This window comes from Parasteatoda tepidariorum, chromosome 6, assembly GCF_982258835.1.
Source record: "Parasteatoda tepidariorum strain Cologne lab strain chromosome 6, Ptep-v5.0, whole genome shotgun sequence".
Classification (NCBI taxonomy): Eukaryota; Metazoa; Arthropoda; class Arachnida; order Araneae; family Theridiidae; genus Parasteatoda; species Parasteatoda tepidariorum.
In genome coordinates, this window is record NC_141760.1 from 113874100 (window position 1) to 113881797 (window position 7698).

Consider the following 7698-nt stretch of genomic DNA (forward strand, 5'->3'; position numbering starts at 1 on the left):
TAATGTATATTAGTAACTTGAAATTTGTGTTAATTTTTTTTAATGTTATTTTTTTCTATTACTTGTATTATTTACAAGTTAGGATATTAATAAAAAAAATTCTTCACGCTTTTCCACTGACAGAAATAACATTTTACATTGAAAATCATTTGATAGAAAGGAATTCCGTTTGCCGAAATATCGACGCATCTTTTCAAGTAACTTGAAGAAGCAATCGTCAGTATAACGTGGGTATCAAAGAGAGTTATTTTTAGCATAGTCAGAATGATAAAATCTAATAGTAGCATCAATCTTTATATTTAATCTAAGATAAACAAAAACTGGACAAAATTACAAGAATATTATAAAAGGTCTGGATGTTTGGTAGTAAATTTAGAAAAACTTGGAAATTTAAAATCAAAATGTCAATAATTTAAACAGTACTAGTATAATTTGAGACAACTTAAAAATGCTCAGTTTTATTATCTCTATTTTCTTTAGTAAACGCTTGTTAGTTTTTGTTCTCATCGGCTAGTTGTTTTTATTTCGATGTAATCTATAAGCTTACATCGGCTTACCATCGAAACTGTAAAAACTGTGCTTTATAAATATAAAAATGTTTGAACTGAGTTCAACTTAAGGCACCTCTATAGTCGGAGCTGAACTGTCCACCATTATTTAGCAAGCCAGTAACGTAGTGTTAACTTTAGTGTTACATACCATTTAGATACTTAAAATAATTGCGCAGTGATTGCGCAAACAGATTTTTAATTTAAAAAAAAGCTTTCGAATGTAAATATTTCCATTCGATCTCGAAAGAAAGAAGAAATGGGTAATAAGCTGAAGAAGATATAACTGGAAGCCTGGAAATGGAGCTCGCCTATGTGAGGTAAATACTCATTTATTTATAATTTATAGAATTTATTTACTTATATATGTAGAATATAAATGACCTTAAGCTGTTAGAATTTATTTCTGAATGCTTGTTTTTGTCTGTTTTTTTTTCTTTAAATAAATAAGCGAATAACTTTTTGGGGTTACTTGAATTGTTCAGTTCTAACTACATAACAAAAATAAGAATTTCGTTAAAAATTACATTTATTAAGTAAATATTTATTTGAAATATATCCTTTAAACAACATTTAATCATTTATTTTACAATTTTGAGTGTTTGTGTGGTATACAACCAAATAAATAAAGGCAAGAGATTAGCTGAATAAGTATTTGTCAAAATTATTTCAGAATCACCAAGTTTTGTATTCACTTTGAAGTATTTCCTTTTGCTTTGTTAAAAATAAATTTTTACCTTTTTCTAATTGTATTTCATTTTGATTCACTAATATATCATACAGCTAGCTCTTCAATCCTAGCTTATTTTTGTTTAGTTACTTATGATAATATATTGTTTAAAGTTAAAACGGTTTCTTTACATTTACAATCAGAAATCTACTCAATATGCAATCTTTCATTTGAATTTGAATTTCATTTGAATTCATTTCAAATTGAAATAAATTATTTAAATATCATTTAAACGAAGTTAATACAAAAGAATCTTTCATCTTAGTAATTTAATATAGAAACATAAGAGTATATATATATATATATATATATATATATATGCACAGTCTCTCTTTGACTATCTTACAAATGCATCTGAAATTCTGCTGCTAAACATTTAAATGAATTTTCTGAAAAACCTAGCATTTTAATCTATTTGAATCTAACTCAATTCGAGAGAGAATATTCTTAACCATATTTAATGCATTTTTTTTTAATTGGAACGTTTTAGGGAATGTGACTCTAAGTCACTTTTTCTAAATCTAAGAATAACTTTATATGTACCTGAGCCTAATTATATTCTTAACTATATTTAATGCATTTTTTTTTAATTGGAACATTTTAGGGATTGTGACTCTAAGTCACTTTTTCTAAATCTAAGAATAACTTTATATGTACCTGAGCCTAAAGTTAAAGAGCGTCTTTAACTACCTACAATATCCGATTATGTATTTTTAAGTACTTTCAGTTAAGAATCTGATCTGAGGCCGAGTTAGACATCATATTGTAAAACGCAACAGATAGAAAAATAAATATGAATGATTCTCTCTTCTTACAGCTACCGGTTTTTTTTTTTTTTTTTTTTTTTGCATGATTGGAAAAGTAAGACCGAAATTTTTTTTTTTTTCATTTTTGAATTTTACTAATTTAGAAAAAAAATTATACAAAAAATACAAAGCTACGTAATTGGAGATTAAAACACGTTCAAGATGTTTATTTCTCTCACGGGATACCAAAAACGCTGCCATTTCTCTAAAATTAGTCCTCTGCATTAATTCCTTTTGCTAGGTTGCCTTAAATAATAAGTAGTGTTAAATAATTCGTTATACATTAAGTATTTGATTAGATTTATTTTGTTACGTTGTCTTAAGTAATTTAAGTAGTGTTAAATAATTCGTTGTTCGTCTTCTTTTCTCGTCTGACGAATAAACCGTTGACTAGTCGATAACAAACAGAGAAGACGAGTAGACTGCTGAGTCCAAGGTATGTTTTGCCTGCCATTAAGAAAAAGGTTTTCACTCCACCAGAGAATTTTCGGCATTTTAGGTGACCGCTATCGATAGGCTAATTGCACCTTAAGTATTTATTAAGAATAAATTTGTAATTTTATAGAAATAAAACTTAAATACAGGAATTTAAAAACGTTACTGAATTCCTCTGTGGAACTATGACTGAATCATGTAATTTTTGCCATCCAGGATATGACGATTTACAAAATCCAAGAACAAACTTTTGAAAAGATTGTACTGGATTTGACAAAATCTATATTTAGTCATGGTCAGCTATACGCTTGACTTTCCAGAAAGAGGCCACTTGGGGCTGTGACCATTGTGCCACCCTCTTCAGAAATGAAGAAAAAAAAATCCTTCAAGAAGGAGATATTATAATCGTAGAATATATGGGAGTGTATTTATTGGGTTTTTTTTTCACATATATTTTTGTTCTCCCCTTTTTACCTACCCATTTTTCAAAATTGAAATTTAAGTTTTATCTACATTTTTTACACATATACTTTATGTTTTCCCTTTAGAATATTTGAACCCAGTTGTGATGTGTATTCGGCTTGGTTACTTGGTTTATATATTGTACACGATAATTTTGAAAGATGACCAAGTTGGTCACAAAAGGCGGTTTGTTTTTATAAAAACAACCAAATTGAAACAAAGAAAGAAATCTGAATAAATGAAAGTACGGAAAATGAACATTCACTAATTTCGTCTCTCCAAACAAGAACATTCCTCAGTAACAAAATACTACTAAATGATAGTAGGAAAATAAAGAGATAAAGACATGCAAAGTGGTTTAACCGATATGGGTTTAACAGATGAAAAAATTTATATGCTTAAACAATTCAGAATTTTATTTAATACCAAAAAAACATTAGTAATAACAAGAAAAAACCTATTTTATTTGTTTTCCAGAAGGAAAATTGCTAATTAGTAGATCTGTTTAAAAATTAACAGCCTCCTTTAAAAGCTCTTTATAATTTGAAATATTTCTGTAAAATCTAGGAACTTGACTTTATTACCAACGTTGAAATTAAAATCAACGCACTTTTTAACCGGAAAATTAAAATCTTTTCTTTTGTCAAAAAGTTTAAAGGAAATTTGTTTATCATCAATAATTTTTAGAGTTAAATCTATAAAATTTGCCAAAAGATTTAAAATAGTAGTTTTGTTAAATTTTAACTCACTGGCATAAACTTGTTTGGCTAAAATATCATCCCTATATATTAGCTAAATTGTTTGGCTCTATCAATATCAAAATTCATAGCCAAAAGATCATTAGCAAATAAAAGAAAGAAGGAATTTGTAGTTAGATTAAGATTATCGAATGACTTAGCAGATCTATATTCTTTTAGAAAGAGAAAATATTGCGAACATTATTTCTAAAATTATTGTCGATAGGGATATTATTAATTTGTGGAAAAACATAGTAATATACAATCGTTGTAATATGAACGTGAAATTTCCAGAGAAATATTTTTAAAAATACACCAAGAAGAGCAGAATTCACGTGTTGATAGCATTTTTAAAAAATTGCGTTTTTCTATTCATTTGGCTATTCACTTTCTGATTCAATATTATAATTGAACTTTTTTGTTTTATCTCTACACTTAACTTCTAAAATATTACTTTTATAAACAATATTCTACAGGCATTGGATTAACTGATTTCCCATTTGTTTTCCGTATGTCTTAGTTCATGAGCTGACGAATCTTCTAAATCTGAATCAGAAATTAGCGATCACAGAACCTTTTAGCCTTTTCACCTTTTTTGAATGAAGGGACTTTCTACGATTACAATTTTTCAATCAAAATTCGTGCAACTAAATTTACAATGAAAAAAAATATTTTTTGTGCGTCTGAATTCTGAAAAAAATGTCTCCATTTCAAGCAAGATTTAACATTTCCTATGTGGAAACGCTACCAAATTATCCTTAATTCATCCTTTCTCAGAGGCAATATACGCTGGCCGATGCTGTCCCTATTGCTGACCGATGGGAAAATTCTTGGTTTCAAAAGTTTCGGCGGAAAAAAACAGCGGAGAGAAAAAAAGAGCGTTAAAACGGGTGGAAAAAGGACTCTCTTTAGAGATGAGTTCGATTTCGCTTTTGGAGGTCCGAACCCACCCGATCACGAAGAATTTCAATCCAAGTTCATTGTAGGTCGAGAAACATAGTATCACACAGAGTTCGAACATTTTGTGTTATCACCAACATGTAAAACAAAAGTGAAGAAGAAAAAAAAAACCGATGAAAACTCTAAGATGATTAAAACAGAAATTAAAGAAGGAAATCTTAAGCTAAATGAAAATAATTTCTCATTTGACGATTAGTTTTTGCCTCTCAAAGCAAAAGCACCGAACAGAAAAAACAGTTTTTTATACCGCATAAAAGAAATTTATTTTTATATTCAATATAATCTTTTTTAGCATTTCGTTTGTTTATAAGTAGTAAAAAAAATTTTTAAAAATTTATCATGAGTTCGAGTCCACTTGATATTTCATAATCCTCTCTTCTCATCTCATGTACGACCCATAGAATAATAATTACGAAAGTGTTTATTTTGTTCTTGATTCAAGCTGTTTTTTTAGAGAAGCTCCCCTGATTTCGATTACTTACTGAAGGTAAATAAATACCGTATGAAGTTTAATTTCCTCTATTCAATCTAAAAGTGCTCGACTTCGCAAGCAGATTGTAAGGCTACCAAAGAGCAGAGGATCAAAGTTGGGATGACATGTCTTCGGATCAGCTCAACGTTGTTGAGAGATATTTGTAAAAAATCCTATTTAAAATTGCGTTTTATGACATATCTCTCTTCCCCGGAGGGAGAGAATTGCCACAGTGAGACATTACCAAAGCAGTTAAAACAGAAAAAATCAGTTAAAATTTTAAAATAGAACTTGAATTTGATGCCGAATAGAAGATTATATTATCCCTTTAAAAGATTGAGAAAGTATTGTAGTTGTATTACAAAAATTAGAAATTTTGAGATACAAACAGGATAAACTATTATATCAAATTTCTAAAATTCATAAAAAATCTAATTTTTATGGAAACGGAAACGAATAAATTCAAAAATGTATGAAAAATGTTAAATAAATGAAAAATAATGTTATTTGGACCTCTTGTTAAATTCGAACTCAAATTCACCTTACCAATTTTGGAATATTGACTTGTAAACGCTTGGGTATTAAAAACAAAATGATAACGTTTTAACATTTTTCTCGTGAAACTCTTAGTTTATCGTCTGGTGTTACGATGAAAGTTAATATTTGATATCTGTGCGGCAGAAAATAATGTTTTAATGAAAATAGAAAGCTCAACAAAGAGACGCTTCTTGCCTTAATTAATAATATATTATATTATGTGTTAAAAAAGATTTCATGGTTATACGCATTCACTTGATTAAATATAATAATCTCCCGAAATATGGAAGCAAAAAAAAGTTCAATATTTGTTGGGATACCGAGTATAATATCCAAGTCAGTGAAAACAGAGAGCGCAGACAATAAAAATATTGATTTTATGTCTTGCGTTTAATTAAACACGATTGTTAGAAATTTTTATTCTTACCGCTTCTTATTTTACATATATTTCAACCGAACCCTCAAGAACACTCTGAGATATTGAAGAGCAATTTTAATAAATTACCAGATTTGATTTTCTAAGTGCATTGCTAGAATGAAAAATGCTTTACGATTAATACACGTAACATTCGTTGCATAAGCCGATTTCGTTGAATCAATGTATATCGAAATTCCTTAGAGTGATGCAAATCTTTCTTGAAGATTTCCCCTTTTACTTTGTTTAATTTTACAATAAACTATCTTTCAAACTGGACAATTTCGATTAAGTCTGTATATATTACTCATTATAACTTCGGTGTAAAAAAATGCCTTGGCGATTCTGTATCTTTTCTTCCAAACGAATTAGTATCATTTCTATATTAATTTTACCCTTTAGTAAATTTTTTATTTCAAGTATTTCCCATTTTCAAAATTAATCGAGCGTCATTGGCATCATTAATTTTATGGGCTTTTTTACGTTTCTCCTAAGTAAATTAGTACTATTTCTTCATTAATTTTTTTTAGTGCATATTTTTTAATTAAACTATCGTTGATTTTAAATTATTCAGTTTCAGAAAACTCGTTTGAAATGTATAATTAAACAAAATCAACAAGTATATAACTTTAGAAACACAAATTTAATAATTTTCAACTACAGCAGGCTGGTGGTTGCTTGGTTCACTAGGATAGGGACGAGGGCGAGGCAGAATAATATAGAAGGGGGTGCAACCCTCTAACAAACTACCCCCCTCCCAAAAAAAAATATTAAAATATTTTGTTATTACATTTTGTTTTGTTATTACATATACTTTCATCAGTTAATTTTTTTTCAAGATACATTTCTTCATTGTTAACAAGATATTTAAAAAAAAAGTGACGAATTTCTTGTACTTTTGTACAAATTTTGCCACAATAAACTGTATTGATGGCGCAGACATACCTATGACTTTGAAACACAAATGACTACAAACAGTAGTTTCTTATACTAACGTGTTTGTGCAAGCTTAACATTGGTATTTATTGTGTTGATGAAGTTTTACAATTGTGAGTAGTCAGTTTGTGTTAGACACCTTTGTTAAACTAAATAACTGATAGAAAATATAATATTATTTACATTTTATTAAATGAAGTTTAAAAATATAGCTTAGATATCTGCCAAGTTTGTGCACACTCAGTGTGCGTAAAATAATAATCAAAGATGATTCAGAATTCATTGAAAAAGTTATAAACTGATTTGGACAACTTACAAGACGATTACAATTCTTGTTTGATTAAACAATTTTTTAATTGTTATGTATCAATAATTACTTAATTATAATTAAACAAATTCAAAAACAAATATATTTGTTTTTGAATAACAAAATTGTTTTTCTGTATCTCTTTAATTGTTTAAAAAAATAAAAGCCTGTGGGGGCAAGTGCACCCTCTTGCAGCCAGCTTCCGGCGCCCTTGTATAGATATATATAAGGAGGCCATTGTCATACATTGAATACTTTTGGAAACCATTGGTGATAACGTAAATGTTTGTGGAATCTACATCAAATCTAAAAAATTTATATTTTATATTTATAAAATGAAAATATATTTCAAT